At 40.1% G+C, this 20,243-nt stretch overlaps 1 protein-coding gene across 1 annotated transcript in view; it reads left to right on the top strand.

Moving 5' to 3' along the window:
- Nucleotides 1-20,243, top strand: part of tmem132e (transmembrane protein 132E) — a 273,517-nt gene that overhangs the window by 147,351 nt on the left and 105,923 nt on the right. The gene's annotated exons all lie outside the window — the stretch shown is intronic.

Raw genomic sequence — 20,243 nt, 5'->3', positions numbered from 1 at the left:
AAATACTGTAGTCAAATCATGTCAGATTGTTGATGGCCTGGTTTTCACTTAAATCACATTTTTCTACTTCAGACCAATGGATTTTCCAGTCACGTAATTATTTTGTTTGAAATGTGCTGCCATTTAACTTGTGTGTGTGACTGCGCTGAGCATTGTACAGATGGCAAAAATAAAACAAGGAACACTGGCCTTTGTAGGTCCAAGGTCCTAAATAAGAAACTTGTTCTTGTGTAATAAGATGGATAGCAGTTTCATCTGTGTTGAAGTTTTAGTTCTGCTATTGCCAAATATCATTACAGGACTGAAGGACAAAACGGCCAATGCTTTCTTGGGGTCATTAGTGCTACGAATGTGAATATGCTCGTTTTTCACTGAACAAATTTATTTTTATAAGAGGTTAATTATCTTATTAATTGTGGTGTAAAACACAATGTGCAACAAGACAACCCCTACTGTTTCACTGCACGTTCGTATGATACACACTCTTTGAAACAGACAGTGGTAAGGGAATCTATTATTTTTGGACCCTGCGCCAGTCTTGCGTCAAGCTCTAAAAGGTTATGTTCTCCTCAAGGATGAATTGAATTCTCCAAACGAGTGAAAGTCAAAGCAAATAATGGTAAATTCAGAACAAGCATTGTTCTGCCCAGGCCGCCTCAAGTGAAAGCTAATGGCTTCTCTCCTTTTTCTCTCTTTCAATTTCTCCCTCCCTGTATGAATAATCCTCATATGGCAATGGAACCGTGACAATGTGGCTTCACTTTTATCACTCTGGTACAGAACACAATTATTCATCACCAACAACGTTATTATTCACCACTTGTACAACCCAACTGTAGCTCTAATTAGCTCAAGTCACCGTCGGTCTTCTATCTCCTTGTGCATCTAGTCATTTCCTAGGTCTCATTAATATTTCTTTCCTTTTTCTCTTTCTATTTCTTTTCTCCCCCTCTCTGTGTATAAAAAACAATCTCCAAAATGTTCCATAGTTGCATGCAGGTTGTCACGTCAAATGCTTTCTTTAATAACAATATTCAACAAAAGAAAAAAAGCGTGAAGCACCACATACACAGAGGAATCGCACTTTTCCCTGTAACATCTTACCCTTTTTATTTTCTCCATGAAGTGATCTCCATTGATCAAAAAGTGAGAGCACTCATTGAGGTTGTCTAGCAGGCTCAGAGTGCTGTGCTCTGCTGAGATTGAGACCACCTTTGCCAAACTGGGAGAGACACTTGCACCATAAAGGTTGCTAGCAGTATGAATGTGGAGTGGCTTCAATGTAACTGTTGAGCCAATAACCATCATGTGCCATAGCCAATTGTTTCACAGGGTCACATTTTGGAAAGCGAAATCTTTCTTCGCAGCAGGTTTGCAAATTGTTAACAACACCGCTACTCCTAACAGGTTAACCCTTGTTTTTGAAAATAGAAAACAGCTACTGTGGATTGCAAGCATTCTCTCCAGAGCTTTTATGAGACAATGATTTTATACCAATGACACCAAGAAAGACTCCCTCTCAAGCCTTTCCAAATAAATTGGACCTGTAACATTGTGTTTTGCTTGGCTGCAGACTTGGACACAAATTAAATGAAAGAGAAAGCTAGAAAACTAAAACGAGACCATGAATCTCACTTCAAAGTAAAGAACAGGTGGATGATGAAACAAAGTCAACCAACTGATATTGGTTGACCAATATTTCATTTGTTTCTAAACAAAAGGAGGGAACAATTTGATTAAAGGGTGATTCTTATTCAGCAAAATCTTCATGGAATAATTCTTACCTTATTACAAATCAAAGTTTCAGTGGTACAAAGGGCTAAACAGCCCTGATATCAACAGCGGACAGGGTTTCATTACACCCATTCCACACCTCGCTGATTAATCCCAAGTGGCAGTATTTTTATTCTATAAAATAGGGTTGTACAATTGAGATTAATTGAGATTAAACCAAAAACCGGATTCTGATTTGCTCTTCATATGGTAAACATATCATGACTGTTTGTTTATTCCAAAATAAACAAACATATATGCATGTGTTTATACTTTATAGTTTAGAACATTTTATATTCTATATATGATTTTACACTAGTCAACGTTTGTGTAGAGGATAAAGCAGATCCTATCTAGCACAGGCGCGGTTCCAGACATTATCTAATCAATCAAATCAGCACCTTTTGAGGCTGTGGTGCTGTTAGTGAGTGGACTGGTGTCTGGATGGCGTGTTTGTGTGTTATAACTCCCAGGAGGCCTTCTGGTCCCTTCCTCTTTCAAAGAGTAATCTATGACAAACATTTCACAATTTGCCAGCCACCTCCTGCCCATTGACTGTTGTTGGACATGTTGAACAAAGAGGGCGTGCTAGGGTCTGACATTTAGACCCCCATTGTCCTTGCCTGCTAATCCCTCTATTGTGAGCGATTAGCAATATCCTGGTTGCTCAGCTCTGGACGGGATGAATGGAGCGTTTGGAGTGGGAATGGTGGTGCGAACTAACAAGGACAATGCAGCGTCACTAACTACGCTGTCTAATTTCATTATGCTGACATGTTAGTGCTTCAGTGGCTATATGTGCGTCTGTCTGACACGCTGTAGAAGGGTGGGGGCAGAATGACAGCAGTGGTCAATTTGGGGGGAGGACATCCCTTTGTCTAGATTCCCTTTTTTATGTGCTTTTTAATAATATACAGTGAAGTGCATTTGCTGAAAGCTTTGCCAGAGCTGAGCCACTCAGGTAAAATGGGAGCATGATCCCCTCTTCCACAAAATGACACAGTCAAAAAGAATTAGATTTTGATCACCGGCGTTGGTAGACACAACATACTCCACTGAGATTGATAGTCTTGTCAATAGCACATCAGTCACAATGGTACACTTCAGTCCAACCAACAGCACTCAGGTGAAGCAGGCAATAGAGAAAGACCGAGCCAGATAAGCGCTTAGCAAGACAGGGAGACAGACAGAGAAGAAGTGAGATGGAAGGAAGAATGGAAGACTCGGATATTGACACAAAAGGAGCCCAGATCAAGCAGAGACATGCAGGAGTAAAGAGGTTATTCGTCTAACTTTAGCCTGGATCATGTGCTGTTGCTCCAAACTGAGGGAGTGGAGTCACAAGCTATGTTTGCAGGGAGGTGTCAGGCTTTGACAGTGATTGAAAGTCTGGCGCCCTTGGTTTAGCTGTGCCCTCTATCAGCTAGCACATATTGCTAATATTGGAGAAAGCGCTTGGCACCTGAGCCCACATTTACAATCTAGCAGTAAATAGTGCAGTGACGTAACCCATGAATTATTCATGTGGTCCATACATGTAAACATAAATTCATGAAAGAGATTACGTTTGCAACAATTAAGGATACAATACCCAAGATTTTAAATGGAGGTGTCAACACAGTGTTTGCCACAATGTACTCACCAACAACTAACTGTTGTTAAAGTGCGCAAGGAAGTATGAATATTATTACCATCGATGTGGTAATCTCTCAAAACACTTTGGCTGTTCATAGTTGTAACTGTTCGGGCTACTGTGCACTCCCTGGTCATGGAGATGAGACACGGTGCCTCACTGGGTTGTGGAATTAAACGAAGCTGGCTACAGTGAGAGAACATTGGCAAGTGTTGTGCCCGCATGAGTCAAAAATGGAAATAAGGCTACAAACAGGTTAGATTAACTGCCTGGCATCTCTGTTGTTGACACTCTTCCCACTCACAGAAGTAACCACAAAGTACCAAAGGTTAAACCATGAAGCTGAAGAAACTGTGAGGGTATTCTTCAAATGATTCCCCTACTGCAGCTTCAAATTTGATTTTGTTTTAATATGTTAAGTGTTTTTTTAAATTTGTTCTCTTTTGTTCCCATAACCAAATATAATAGAGATAGAGAAAACACTCTCTGGGAAGCTCCATAAATCACCTCACTTGTCCTGTTGCTGCTGGTCGTTCCCAGGATTTTGTAGTCTGTTGTCTATAAAACACTTTGTAGTGTATTTTTATGGCTTTAAGGGACATGTAGATTAGTTAAATGGTGTGGTGATTGAATTGTGTGAGAATGTGTTTGCTTTGTATTCTCATCTAAGAATGCACCAGAACACAGCATTTTCATGTTTAAACTGCAAACAAATTCATCTGGGGCCATATGCCTCAGGACCCACATAGTTTTTTGTTGTACCTTGTAGCCTTTTTCACTACTCTTCAGTTTGCATGTTGCTGAAAGCTACCCTACTACTTGTCGTGTGAGGGGGAGTCAACGGCGAGCACCTCACTGAGGCTTTCGGGAAGTGTAGTCTATACAAACAAATTTATTATACAACTGCACAATTTCATAAATCCAATGATTTGTTACCATTTGCTACAAAGCACTTTATTAGAGTGTAGCTTTGCAGCAGCTCAACTACTTTTAAATCAGAGCAACTTGTTCAAAGGAGCTTCCCCAACACTGATCAGTATGTGCACATACCTTTTACAATACCAGGCTGAACGTATGAGATCGAAGACACTTATTTCTGACTGTTGGTTGATTTGTTGGATGTTCAGGGCCTGCTGCAACATGAGCTTGTGCTTATGGAGTATTGATTGATAGGAGTATGGATGGAAAAATGTCAAGTATGGTTTGACTGAAGTGTGAGTGACGGTAGTCTAGATGATATCATAACTGGTGACCCGAGAAACCCATTCAACAATCAGTGCTTCTAAAGCCTCAACTGCACTGTATGTTTGCCCACTGCATTGGTGTGAAATCAAAAGGGCAGAGGCTGTGCTTAAATATTTGAAACCATTACTTGTTGGGACATCAATTTACTAAAGTAATGAAAAAGTTCATGCATCTTATATCATTTGCTACTCAAAGTTCCAGACCCATTTATGTCCACTCCATTAATTGCTCCACTTTGTCCCCATAAAATAATGACTGACGAGATGTTATTAACTTATTATGTGTGTAGCACTGCAATAAATTATGAGATGTAGGTCACCAAAAGTATCAACTTAGAAGGCTTATCGCTCCTGAATGCTCTGCTGAATTTATAATTTCCAGCCATTTTATTGAGCTTTTTTCACCATAATGTCCCAAAAAAAAAAGAAAGAGAGGTCAGACGCATTCATAGGCTGTTGGGAGGTTCATATCGTGTAAGGTGCCAACCTGCACATCGGGAGCAGTTATGGGTTCAGTGTCTTGCTCAGGAACACTCCCTAGGAGGAGCCTGCAATTGGACCAGGAACCATCCAGTCCCTAGTTGACCACGCTACCTTCCTGATCCATGCTGCCCTGTACGAGTGAACTTTTGTGCAGCAAAATTTTCAACACTGAAAAAAATCAACAAAAATAGTTTTGTGATAGTTTTTTGATACGGTCTGAGAGTGTTTACCAGAGTCGTGCAGGACCTAGAGAGGGAGAGCGAGTTGGAAAGAAGAGCAGCAGGAGAGTGCTAGGGAGCAAGTCGTAATTCCATACCATACAGTTGCCCCCAAGTCACCTCTTAGCTTGAGGTTGCCAGATGGACTGCTGCCTCTGTTGGCGCAGAGAAGCACGTTTACTTTGCTGATATGTTTTGAGCAGAGGGGCAAGGGAGGTGCAAATGGGATGCGGGAGGCCTCTATCAGGGGGGCATGGCCTCCTATTGCTGTGCAGGGGAAAAGTGTGTCTGACCCAGTGACTGGGTTGCAGCTTGGTTTTTTCTAGAAAGTCAATTCTGCGTCCAGACCCACAGGCCTAGTGCAAGAAAAAAATTTTCCAGCAATGCAAATAGAGGAGAACACAAATGAAATGGCAGATGATGATTGAAAAATGACAAACTTCACACCAGGCATTGACATGTAACATATCCCATTTACATTAATATTCTGTACTCGCATCCCATAAGACGTGTGGTGTGTGTTGTCCTTGCTGTGTCTCCCTTTCGAGAACCACTTCTATTCTAAAAATCAGCAGTATTTCCCAGGGAAAGTTAATCTTGCTAGTGAAGGTTTAAAGACGTTTCAACTCTACTCCGAAAGGTTTCTTCAGTTCTGGCAGACTGGTGTTGATTCCAAGGATTTAACTTCTGGGGAGTCGTTGTCAGGGTCGTTGATACTCCTGATTAGTCCTCCTGGTTTTTGTAATGATCGTCGTTAGAGTGATTGAATCAGATGACGACAGTCTCCTTTCTGCTGTAACAATGTTCATTAGAGGCTGAATGGTTGTGTAGTCTCCTGGGGAGGGAGGAGAGAACAGCATTGTCTGTGGGTGATATATAGACCAACATGACTACATTCTGCAGTATTCAGTATGATTAGTCTATCTATGATAGTGTGTCAAGCTTCTCCAACACGAGACTGAGCCAGGGCTATGTATTACGAAGGAAGTTCATCAGATGTCCTTTTTTGCACAAGATGGCTTGACATAATTGAAACCCTACAATTATCAATCTGGATCAGCCTGACTAAACTCCAACAAAAAGTGCTCCAAACCAGAATTGCTGTGGAGCATAAGGTACCAACAAACAGAGTGACAACAGAAGTGAGTCAGCTTCATGATGCGAAAAATCTGACTTCAGCTTTAACATACTGACTAACCCCATTAAATGGGCTTTGTAGTACAGACAAGGTTAAATCTCTTAACATTTTAATACGGTGTCTATCCTCCTGTCACGGTGTGGTTCAAAATGTCCATTTATCAGTTTCAATTCCCTCAATCATAACCAATCTGAAACTGTTGTGAAAGTCCTGCTGTCTCCCTTTTTTAAACTTGTAAAATGCTTCATCATGGTGGAGATATCTTTCCATTGGAATTTTAGATGCTCCATGCATGTGTTTGTTTCAAATAATAATAGCAGACTTTGAGCAAATGCAGAACGCTCAAGAGTGAGTCATTGATGAGAGCAACTACATACACTTATAGCAAAGTGTATCTACATCGAGCAAGGCTGTCCTATCTGGAGTGCTTTCATTCCTGAAAGATCATCGGAACTTTCAAAAATCTAATAAAACACACTTGTACACACTTTCTGCACTCATCACGTACAGTTAATGGGACATATTTGACTTTTTTGAGGTATAATCCATCGGTATTGGTAAAAGCACAGTCCATTTTTATGTAGCTGCCAGAAGAAGCTTGGGTAGCAAGCAATTGCACATCACACAGCTCGCTGTGTATTTGGTCTGTCACTATTCAGGGCAGAAAGAGGGAAGGATGGAGAGAGAGAAGGGAGAGGGAGAAAAGACAAGAAGGAATCCAGAGTGAGGGGTGCTGAAATGAAAATGTGATCTGAATAGAAAGGAGCCAAAGTGAAGAGAGGGAAGGATGAGAGTGATAGAAAAGGCAAAGAGCAGCGGTGGGTGTATGACTGATGAGGCCTGGAATGAGTGGAGAAGGAAGGACCCCTGAAAGGAGGGACAACAAGGAGGAGGGTGGTGTCAGAATAGAGGTAAAACGAGAGTGTGGATGACACATGATGGGATCCAGGTATGATAGTGATGAGTTATGATAACCCTGTCTGCAAACTAATAAACACATCGATATAATGTAATTGTTTTAGGCAGAGACGGCGAAGACGTTTACGTTACTCGTGATAGGGGTCTTTAGACTTTGCATGCACATTCCATCTCTGATGTGTACAAGACAATAAATGCATTATACTTGGACTAGAAATCAAAATGAAAATGGTAGGCTGCTTTCTCACTTTCTCACTCCCAGGAAGGGAGTGGAAGTGAGAAAGTAGAACGTGTGACTGTGCTGAAAACGGAGGGAAAGTGATAATTCCCTGTGGAAAGTCATTAGTACGGACATGTTTTTAGTGTTGACACCGCTGGCTGAGCTTTCAGATCTCCCATTTACTTTTGCTTGCCGTCTTGGGAAAAGCTTTCAGAGTAAATTTTTGTCTTACTTTATTTTTGCTAATTGAAAGCTTCAATGGCCTTGTGTGTGCTCAGGGAGTCTGCAACCTCTGAACTCCATTTACAACAGTTTCAGAGATGCACACGACTCCAAATGGAAAACTAGCGAGTGAGTCTTTGCAGTTGTGTTTCATAACTTTCCGGACATTTAAGGTATTCTTTCAACGCAATCACTTACACCTTGACTGGCTTTTGTGCTGCAAATATCATACTTTTACAATGAGCAATTTACCAAATCTATTGTTATGCTTCAGTTTTTGAGTCACACTCGATTATTGTTTTCATCTCAAACCTATTCGACAATCTTGACATACATATAAACAAGACCTAAAACAGAGCATCATTTTGAAATGTGTATTTTGCTATTTTACTTATAACATTAATCACTTTCACATAGTAGGGGTGTGTGGTTGAAGATGAAAAAAACATATGAAATACAACATCCACACTTAGCATCATGATTTAGGTCACAAGATGTTCACTAAGCTGTGAGCTGTTTTGTAGCTACTACAAGTTCAGTTCAGTTGCCTTTGACCTCTGACCCTTCTTCGCTCTGTAGCCTTGTCCATTGACCCATGTACCTTTCGTTATCTACAGGGAATACAAACATTCCTATTTTTGTCTTCCCCCAGTCCGTGGGTCCTGACCACACAACAGCAAGAGCTACAAGTCTGTTTCCACCTTGTCTGTCTGCATACCATTCATTTCTGCAACTAGCTGTTATTTGATAGCTAACTTTAGTATAAATCATAGGCCAGATGTGTACAGGAGCTTTCAGTTGTCGCACAACAAGGTGATATCTTGGCAAAGCCATGGACAAGTCATGTGTCATGAATGAGACACATTTTATTTCCAGTAGGCAGTAAAATGGATGAGTTTACGATAATTTTCCCTTCACACCACATTGTTGAAAGCCTCACATTAATTTCTTTCTTTTGCTTTATAAACTGCGTAAATGTGACATGTGCTCTGAGAATGTAATCAGTGAAATCTGTTGGAAGACATTTTGGCAAGAATCAGGATACACAGTTATCAATTTATGAAGTTTCCTGTAAAAAAAAAAAACAGCAAGAATAATACGCAGTTACAGGAATTTAAGCAGTGAAATCAATTTGCAGATTTGATTTTAGTGACTGATTCTATGAACTTTAAGCACCCTCCCTATTGAACAATAAATATGTATAGTATAAAACCTTCTCTCTGAACTGCCCTGTTATATTTATCTACGCATTTGTCTTATGTCTAGTTTGATGTAATTTAACGTATTAACATACACATATGGAATATAGGAGCATTCGAGGAGACCGTCTCATACTGAACTTGGATTAATTTAATCAGGTAAAGCAGTTCAGCCCGGGGAGGAGAATCTATGTTTGGATTTAATTCGGTCTGTAAGCAGACAAAGGTTGGATACAATTTCAGAACCTATTGAGACCTGGAGACGCGTGATTCATTTGTAGTCAGAGGTGGTCATGACATTTTCCTGACTGATGATGTAACCATGTTTGGAATAATGGTCTCATCGAGACCCCGAGGGGCTGATGGCTAACTGTACAGTGCATTAATACAGGGAAGTCTTAAAAGTTGTGTTCTCACAGCTATCATCTTACCTCGGCCAGTATAACATCTTAGACAGGTTTCAGTCAGGTTGCAGATCCATCATACTTGTCTGCTGACTCAGGGACGCTGTTTTAATTCTGCTGGATCTAACAGCGGCCTTCAAGTTGACAGCAGCTCTGTCCTAGGATGGTTTGCATCCTATCTCAAAGACAGGACTTTCTTAAAATTGGCAATACATCCTCACCATCTTCACAGAAAAACTGTGGAGTCCCCCAAGGGTGTATTCTTGGCTTCTATTCTCTCTACACACTCCCCTTAGGCTCTTTCTTCCATTAACACAATATCTCCTATCACTGTAATGCTGATGACACACAAGGCAAGGCAAGGCAATTTGAATTATATAGCGCATTTCAGCAGCAAGGCAATTTAAAGTGCTTTACTGTAAAATATTAGATATCAGAAGGTATTTAAGGTTGTTTCATTAGGCTCTGAGTTTCAGGAAATTAAATATTTGACATAGTGACTATGAAAAATAGTCCGTTGGCCGAACAAACTAAACTTCAAATTACTAAGTGCGAACACAATTAAAAGTACAGTGCTTAGCTTGGCATAGAACACGGGTCGGCAAACTTTAAAAGCGTGTCACAATTTGCGCTGCAATCACCAAATGATATGTGATCAAAACAAATCTACCTACCTTATCCCTGACTTCTGATACGATAATGGATATACAGTACATGTATGAAGTCTATTGTGTTTTATTTGGTGTGCTCAGTGTCACTATGATAAGTTGCTTGCAGAAAAGCTATTTGAATTTGCGTCACCTCATCTCAGTCTCATAAATGTGGGTTTCATCGAAAGGTTTGGAATTGGATTTTCTGCTTTTTCAAAACACAAATTCCTTTCACTTTTGGAGAATGCATGGCATAGTCGCTGTCTAGCTTTATTGCTCCTCCCGGGTAAAACCAAAGGCCACAGCCCCTCAGCTCCCAAAAAATCTTCTCCAAATTGGTGGTTTCTTTGCATGGTGTTTGTGTTACCTCGCCTGCCTTCATGCTACGTTAGCTGATGAAATCTTTCTTCTTGCATCATTTTGGGACACATTATCCACTATCCACACAATACAGAGTATCTGTATATCATTAGGCAATTTTAGCTTTGCATTGCTGAGTACATTCATGCTTCAAAGGACATAAAACCTTTTGAGTTTAATGCCTCTGTGACCTTTCCTCTAGTGCCTCAGTTAGCAAAATTTATAGCATGACGTTTGTTCCCTCCAACACTTTTGAATAATCCCAACATTTTAGCCTGTAGGGGCTTTTGGATTTTAGGAATGTAACTCTTCTTAATTTGAGAAATTACTTCAATGTTGATGTGAAAATTAGTGCGAATGTGTGTGATTGCAGCAGTTTAACATTTTTTTGTTTTTTACTTTTTCACTCGTTTTGAGATATGATAAATCTTAGCTGTAGTATGTTTGAAATTGAACTACATTGCAGTATCTGCTGATCCAAGGGGAAATGACAAAAGCTGGCTCAAAGTCAGTTGGTGACTTGTTAGACACGTTCGATGCAGCAGCCTGAGGACTTGAAGCCATGGGATTCTTCCAAAGTTTAGCCTCATCATTTCTATTTTAAAACGTGTTTTCAGGGCCTAATGTGTAGATGCTGTATGGGTTTTGCTGACAAAAGTGTACTGTACTGTATGTTGTAGTGACTTAAGATGACCTATTTAGAGAATGCTGCTTCATCAGTATTCCAGATGGTGCTATGGGAAAATATTAAAAACAAGCCCCATGTTGTATTCATCTCATGATTAGTCTCATATGTATTTATATTTTCTGAATTGTTGACTGATTTGAAGAACAAAAGTTTGCTGAACATTATCATAGATCTTTGGGTGATGTAGGGTTGACTGTTTCCGTAATGTGTAACAGTGTTATGGGACCCTGTTCATTTACAGTCAGCATTGGGTACCAAAAGAAAAACATTTGTAAACGCATAAATTAATGCCACAAAAGAGGCATTTGTGTTGCAGCAAATCTCCAAAGACAGTTGCATCCTGTCACAAGATGACCTTAGGCCTGGACTACAAACCGAGATTGAGGGGTTAGTCAGTTTAATTGAGGCTCAAGTCAGATTTTTCGATGTCACGGAGCTGCCTCCCTTCTTGATCGCACTCTGTTGCCACAGTAACTTATGCTTCACGGCAATCCTGGTCAGGAGCCGCATTTGTTGGAGCCGAGTCGGGCAGAAACATTAAGCATCAATCCCCACCAATCACCTCTTTTCGAAGATGGCGTTACCCTGCCGTGTGATCCCCCCGACATGTGTTTGCAGGGTTTTCCTGTATAAGGCGGCGGTGAGGGTATTTAGATATTTAGAAAGCGGCAAAATACGCTTGTTGATGTTCTTTTCCAACACTACAGCAGATTATCGCTGGATGGCAGACTTTATTTAAGTACGCTTCTTACTTGCTTTGCTGTGCATTTCACGCTGCCTGGAAATGCATCAAAAACAATAATGAGAACAAAGCCCCATTCACACGTGCAGTTTATGCCAGCAGTGGGTGCATCACTGATATGCTGGGATATTAGGACCCATCTTTCTCCCAGCTAAAGACAAGTACATACCTTACAGTATATATAAGTCTGTTGGTGGTCACCCTGTTAGTGACCCCTGAAAAAGATTGCTCCAACTTCCATTTTTAACTATGGACTATAAGCTAAAAATAATGAGAGATAAACCAAGCTGGGGGGCGGAGCCAAGTGAGGAAGGGCGAAGTGAGTGGGGGGGGTACGTTGGTATGTATACATACCTACATTGGTATCGATACCAACATTTGTAATGATACAGATACGATATTTTCGATCAATCCGTAGCCCACCACTACCCCCCACATCATATAACATCTGTAATTACAGCCGTTTCTGTCGTGACACAATCGCAGCAAACATTTGGCTCCATCTATCTCATTACTCTAGCGAGACATCACCCGTATTAATGTCATCTCTACCCTCTGCATTGACCTATTGACCTAATGCTCATTATGCTGTCTGCTTAATGGGCTTTTTCCATTGTTAATCAGCCACTCAATGCATGCCCTTACAAACTGAACGAAAGGTGGACCGAAATTTCACCTGCCCTTTCATGCAAGTAAACCTGGCCAAAAGTTTCAAGTCGGTTGCTATAGTGCAGAGACATGTCTAAAAATACATGAAAAAAAGTCAAGCTGTCATACATTGTTGTGGCTGCTGGGAAGTGGGAGTGCCTTCATCCTCAGTACTTGACTTAACACTGAACTAACAGTCAGCTCCTCTTCCATGACTATGCCGACATTTCCATAGAGAGGATGGATCCTACCATCCATGATGTGCCTTGTTTCCTTCATGAAATTGGGTGGCTGCAGATGATTTTCTAGCTTTTTTGACAGCTTTTGGTCCACATAGAGAGAAAGTATTGGCTGCTGCATTGTCTTTTGAACTGTGGTGAATCTGATTTCATGAATGAGCTGCACATTAGCAAACCCTTTCCATTTTCCATGGAGTCACATTGCCAGATTTTAGAAATAAGCATCTGTAAAAAAATCTTTTTCAGAGATCATTTAAGCTCAGCAATAGCACTTGGGCCTCATCACTTTTTAGATTTTGAAGAATTGTTCAAAGGCCTTTTTAACTATGAATTTGCGCAAGAGCTCATTCTGGCAATAGTACATGATAATCATGATTTGGGTTTACTGATAACATGTTACTGATACTACTACCTTAACTAGAATTTAATTTGTGCTGTGAATGTGATCTGATTATAATCCAGAGTCAGAGTCTGTCAGAGCCAAAGCAAACACAAATCTGGCAGAGCGGAGCTTTTCTCTCACTCCAACAGCTCTACCTGTTACTTACACACACACACACACACACACACAATTATGACACATACTGCTCATAATTCTTGTGTATATTTTTAATTTAGTACTTCACAGTGTCCTTTTGATGACCAATGTTTGGGTGACACATGGAATTAAACTTAAGAGGTTCCCTCCTGGGACTTCAAATGAACCAGTGTGTTGTTTTGAAAAGAACCAGGTTTCTTTGTCATTTTGGAATATTTTGAATTAATACTGATTTGGGACATTACTGTCTCAAAAGGGGAGGCTTGCATGAAGGGTGGCTTTGCTTTAACTGCATTGTCATTTATACTTTGCTGTGTTTCTTTCATGTGTTAAAAAAGAGTAAGAAGCATAAATGACAAGCCAAAAATACAGGTGAGCCTTAGCATTACCAATGTGTGGGGATAAGCGGCACTTTCTAAACAAAACACTGCAAACAGCACAATACACATGAGGTACACCCCAGAAAAAACATTAGTTTTGATTGACACATACAGTACTGTATACTAGTTGGAGGCAAAACCACAGTGATCACAGCCGATTAGACATGTAATACATTTAATGGTCTTACAAACTAGCAGACTGATGCCTGGCAGAAGGACAAGAGGAAACAATAATTGCAGTCTCAACCAACAGGGCTCTTGGGAAACAACAATACAACATATACAGTAAATGTAATTATCAGAGTATACGGTCTCACTGCTTTCTGAAGTTAACTGTTGAGGCAATGCATGTACAAGAATTGTTTCGTATCTAAGCAACTGCTATGAGCTCAGTAGGGACATATTAGCAATCGTGTGTGTGCGTGTGCGTGTTAGTTGTAGAAGAAGTGATGGACAAAACCATCTAGTCTAGTTGTCTTTTTTTGCTTGATGATAGACTTCACATGTAGAAGAAGAAACCTCTGATGTTCCGCAAATAGGCTTTTATGCAAGATATAGTGTCAGATGTTTTATTTAGTTGTCAACACCTACACAGAGATTTATAGAGATTGATTTATAGTCATGCCTTTAAGTGTCCACATCCTCTTCCAGCTAGTATGCGAAAGTAGATAAACCTTTCAGGAATGGAATTTCCCAATTAAATTGCTTCTGGTTGCGGAACAGCAGAGGTTTGTTGCTCTACCTGTGAAGTGGATCATCAAGCAACGGACGATAAATAGAAATTATGTTTTTGTTTACCTCTTCTTCTGTTTTGTACTTTCTTTGAACAACTCACAATTATAATTGCTCAGATGTCCATACCTAGCAGTTTCAGTCATAGCAACTGCTTACATACAAAGATACAGTGCATACAAAAGCTGCTCATGCTTTATCTCAACACTATATAAGTCTATATAAGGGGGGAACAAAAGTTTGGGAACCACTGCAGTATAGCATGATTACAATATTAGTATGCAGTAATATTTGAATCACTCACAACTCCAAAACATACTAATTCCTCTTGGCCTTGCATTCCATTAAATGCATTCCTTAAAATACTTCACCAAAAAATAGTAATGTCAGTGGGGTATATGCAGCACTAGGAAGGCATACCACCCATCATCATCAATAACTCTGTACTTATATAGTGCTTTTATCCAAAGTGCTTCACAATGACCTTACAAACCATGCAAGGAGCCAAGATGCACATCAGGAGCAGTACGTTGTTCAGTGTCTTGCTCACAACACTTTCTCATGCTGTCTGGGAGGAGGCTGACAAAGGCTGATGATGATCAGCTGTTTTAGCATCTCTCATGCTGTCTGGGAGGAGGCTGACAAAGGCTGATGATGATCAGCTGTTTTAGCATCACTCACAAGGTGTTTGGAAATGACTTCAAATCTGAGAAAAGTGGCAACTCTCCCACTATTGATTATCAGGAAACTCAGCGTGTTGGTATTTAAAGAAAAAAACATTCTGCTATTGAAGAGGGGGCTTGAGGGAACGATAAATAAATAGATATTTGCATTTGACAGTATTTTAATGAGACATACCCCTGCTACTGATCAACACAAGCAGTGGGAATTCCATCTGTTTCATCTTTGTGTCTCTACATATGTCTTTTGTGGTAATATATTGTATGTGTCTTTGGCAGCATACAATATATCACATGATCCTGCACATCCCACTATGTCCTCAAACTGATGGAAATATATTATTAACAACATCACATCATGCATACATACCTTCCATTGTGTGCATATCTGCTATTCTGATATTATTGCACTTTGACACTGAATGTATGAATAAATTACTTGAATAAAGTCTTACAGCAGCATTTCCCTTCATGTGCACTAGACCTAAGTACACAATCTGCATATCACGTGAAATGAATTAAATTACTGTAATGTCACCCTGCTACAACGCTGTGAGCAATAATGGCTTGTATTCTCAAGCCAACATGTCTGAAAGCAGATGATGGCATTAGCAGTCTCTCTCTCTCTCTCTCTCTCTCTCTCTCTCTCTCTCTCTCTCTCTCTCTCTCTCTCTCTCTCTCTCTCTCTCTCTCTCTCTCTCTCTCTCTCTACGTTGCATTCCGTCACCAAGTATTCCGGTGAGGTTAGTCGAGGTAAAATGTAGTATTACTTAATATTATTTCCACTTTTATATTGAAAAAATAATGTTTGTGATACAAAGGAGGAGATTTCCATAAATAAAAATTAGATGCATTAAATGCACTATTACTGTTTCATGATATTGAAACCTAACCGAAAAAATGTCTCACAATTAACCATATGTGTTTTTATAACATAGATTAAATGGCTGGATATTGTGAGATTTGACCTGTCAAGTGTTGGTTTGCATCTAGACAGACATGCTGCTAGGCAGAATATTGTAGTTTTTGCTTTCAATTCTGACATGAAATGGCAGACCTTTACAGACAAGGTTTTGATCTGGTCCTTAGATGTCCTTCTCTGCTGGAAGGAAGATGACAGGCAAAGATAGAGTCAAGTAGTGCTTTTGAGAAAACTCCTCTCAAAAAGAAAGAGAAATTCAACGCAGTGCCAACATTCAATGAAATGGACCAGTGACCAGTTTTGGCTCCAGTGTTAGCTGATGAAGGATCTGACAAATTGTCAGTTGTTCATCTCAACTGGGTGGAAAACTGCACCCTTTTTATTTGACAAAAATGAGCAACGTCCATTTGCAAATATACAATGCACAGAAGGGGTGTCCTTTGAAATGTAAATTCCAATTGAAAAGGGACATTGTCTGCTCTGAGGAGATGTCTGGATTGCTGTATACTTATTTTTGGTGTGCCACATATCCATATTTGACAGTATGTTTGGAAAATGATGCATTAAAAGATTTGAGCTGTGTACCTGCAGTCACTTTTCTCTGTGACTTGTGCTCAGCATTTGTTTGGTTCACAACACTGAAGCACTCTGCATGTTTAGTGAATGGTACAGGCCAACATAACATAACCTTAAAAGCATTAGAGCTGTAGCAGATTTACAAGACGTGATTCAGGGAGGCGAAAGGTATGTTTGTGTTTGACAAATGAGAAACAGACCTGTGTGTAGAAGTGAGCAGCACAGCCTACTTTATCAGTGCGATGTTGCCTAATCCTTACATACCTCATGTTAGTCATTTATCAGAATGCACCTGCATCGTGATTATACATGAAACATTAACATCAACTGCAAATGCACACAGATGCTCCAAATACCAACATTCACATCTGTGGATGTTTGATGCTGTTTTTTTTATAAATAATTGATGCTCCTATCCCTCATCAGTCCTGCCTCCAAGTTTTTCACCCAGGGAGATTACCAATGAGAGCTCTTCTGTAATTCCAACAAGCAGGTCTCTCTGTTGTTCCCACGTGTTCAGTGCAAAGAGCTGATGTCATGTTGACATGAGGACAGTCTGGGGGAGATGCCTTCAGTTTCACCTGGGCTGCCTTTATTGATTCTATTCACTCATGGTGGTGTTGCACTCAGACAGCTGAATGTAACAAAGCTGAATGAATTTTTTTCTTTATACCATTTTCTTGACACAGGTGATACTAATTTTCCATCCCAAAAAAGGGTCTATATAGTTTTTTTTTTTAGAAAGACGAACACATTAATGTGATGTCAACTGCTGTTAGTTTAATAGTAGATGTTAACTCAACTGGGTAAAAGATGGTGTGATCACTAAAGAAGTAGAATAAGCACTTTGTTAGGTCAAATAAAAGTTTTTTATAAACTTTGGCAATAAATGGCAACAATAGCTTTTATTTCATCCATGTAATACTAGCGAGCTACGAGCTCGGTCGTTGATAAATTGAGCTCAAGATGACAGTCTTTCATCCAGGCTGAAATATTTTTCAGACTTACTGTGACATCAGCATAGGAATGATAGAGTAGAAGATGATAGAGAGAAGCCAAGTGAGCGGATGATTGTGCCAAGTGAGATTGTGTATATAGAAAGGGCCCAAGTACTGAATCTTGAGGTATCCCTTTAGACAAGTGCTGCAATTTTACCCTTCTATGACACTAGTAAAACCACCCGAGAGCCGATCCTGAGCTGCCAAGCTCAGAGAGTGTGGAGAGGAGGATTTTTATATTGGTCAAGCATGCAAGAGATTTGAGGATTGACCAGCAGCTTTGACTGGTTGTAGGGTTTCAACAACAGACAAAAGGGCAGTTTCAGTGGAATGACCTTGTTTGAAGCCAGACTTGTTGGAATCATGCAGGTAGCTCTCGGACAGGACGTTTGAGACTTTTTTTGAGAAGCTGGGATTGGGGTGACACCAGACTGTAATTGTCAACCAAGGATGCGTTGAGTGTGACCCAGACTTACTTAAATGTGGTAGGGAATACCCCGGTTGTGGGTGAGCAATTGATAATGTGTGCCAATGCAGGATTAAGTGTGGGTGAAATGAGGGGTTGGAGGTGGGTAAAAATGATGATAATGCTATTTTCTTTTTTTCCTTTATTCTGAAAATGTTTATCTTCCTGTATCGACCAAAAGTTCTGGGTGTCAAACTCAGGCCCACGGGCCAAATCTGGATGTGCTCAACCTGCAGCTTCAGGGGCGGGGCCGTGTCATTACAGACATGTTGTGGTGAGGGCTTCTCAAACCAAGTTGTGCCTGTGGGAGACTCGGATGCTGCAAGGAAACTTGGGCAATTTCCTGTGCTGCCAAACCATAGAAGAGCAGATCTCTACCTCCGTATTGCACAGTTTGCTGAAAAGCTCAACGTGCTCAGCACGAGTTTACCCGGCAATTTGCCGACTTGGAAGGCCAGAAATGTAGGTTTGGACTGCTTAGTAATCTGTTTGCAGTTGACGTGGAAAGCGCACCAACCAATTTCCAAATGGAGCTGATTGAACTCTGGTGTAGTAACAAACTCAAGTCAAGAGTATGACTCTGTTGAGCTGCTCAAATGCTCTCTATATACGGCAGCACATATCTATGTGAACAACTATTCTCTTTGATAAGGATGAACAAAACATCACACAGGAGTCGTCTCACACAGATGGTATTATTCAGAAGACTCCAGTTGCTTTGGTGTTGTAAAATTACTGCTGTGTAAGAAATTACCACGAATTACCTCTCTGGGAAAAGTAAGTGCATTCACAGAGGTGGCACTGTATTAGATAATGTAACTTGAATTTTGATATGCAAATTGTTAATTTGTGTGTCAAAATGTGTTTCTTCTCTGTTGTTAGTGTTTTCATTAGCACAGGTAAAGGCTAATCTTTCCATGACCAAATATATTCCTTTTTTCTCATAACAGTGGTAGAAAATTCATTAGCATTTTGTAACAACATGCTAATTCAGTGACACCCTGACCTTGTATTGAGTAGAAGGCGCTCACCTGCAGGTGCAGTCTTGTGTGTAATTTGTTTGTGTGTAGCTGCAGTGGCTAATTGATTTAGAATAGCCTTTTCTTCAACTTTTTATTTAGCATGTCCACTGTTCACGAAACCTTGTGTAAAACAGGCCAGAAATCTATCTTAACAACATAATGAATGATGTTTTTTTCTTGATGTCAGGACATCAACACTACCAGCCGTCGGCACTTCTTGAAATACACAACATCGGGAATTGTGTGTATCTTGTGTAAACAGGATCGACTTGGTCGTCTTCCTGTTTAGGTTGCGGTTCCTCCTGTGTTTTACAAATTAATCCTGAACCTCCTGTGGGAAATTATCTGTGTAGAAACATAAAAATGATAAACCAATTTTCACCTTCATACTCTCAGAGGATTTTGTGTGGTTTCAATCTATTTGCAGACTTTACGACCATACCATATTTGTATTTGTTATTTTTAATTTCGCATCAACAGTACACATTGATCACCATTACTGTAATTCACATGTTTTTCTAGTCATATAATCCTCATTTATCTATGGCCAGATCTTGAAATAGTTACCCACACACATATAAATCAAAGAAAAGCAGTCCTTGAAAATGTAAAAATATGTAACGAAAGAATGAAGGAGGCGTTAGGGGGAGGAGGAGGTGAGCAGATATTGCATTTGGCAGTAAACTCATGCAATATTGTAGGTTCTGTGCATCTTCTTTGGTTCAACAGCTCAACGACTTTACACAGTGGCAGCTGAAAAGATCCATTCCTAATGCAGCTTGCGTGTATTTACAGAATCAAAAAAATCCCCAATCCTGCCACGTATGGTGTCCTGATTTGTTGCTATCATAGTTCTAACAAACAAAACCCTTTACTATCCCACTATTCCTCTGCTTAGTAATTGACAAATTACTGTAGCTTGCTTTTTCATTGTGGTGTCACAATGTGTGCCCCATAACAGACAGAGGGCCAAGTTGTTCAATGAATGAGGCACTTATCATGTCATGTAGACCTCTGACCTCTTTAATTCTCAGCACGCGGTATCCTGTGGAAGGTTAGGGTCAGGGATCACTGACATCATAGAAGCTCCACTAGCTTTTCTTATTTACTAGGAGCCTTGAAATTCAGCAGATAAATTCTTCCTTCTCCT

Source organism: Genypterus blacodes, unplaced genomic scaffold (genome assembly GCF_046128005.1).
Source record: "Genypterus blacodes isolate CSIRO-AG114 ecotype Tasmania unplaced genomic scaffold, CSIRO-AGI_Gbla_v1 ptg000111l_1, whole genome shotgun sequence".
NCBI lineage: Eukaryota > Metazoa > Chordata > Actinopteri > Ophidiiformes > Ophidiidae > Genypterus > Genypterus blacodes.
Note: the sequence above shows the minus strand (reverse complement) of the source record. Positions and strands in the feature narration are given on the sequence as shown.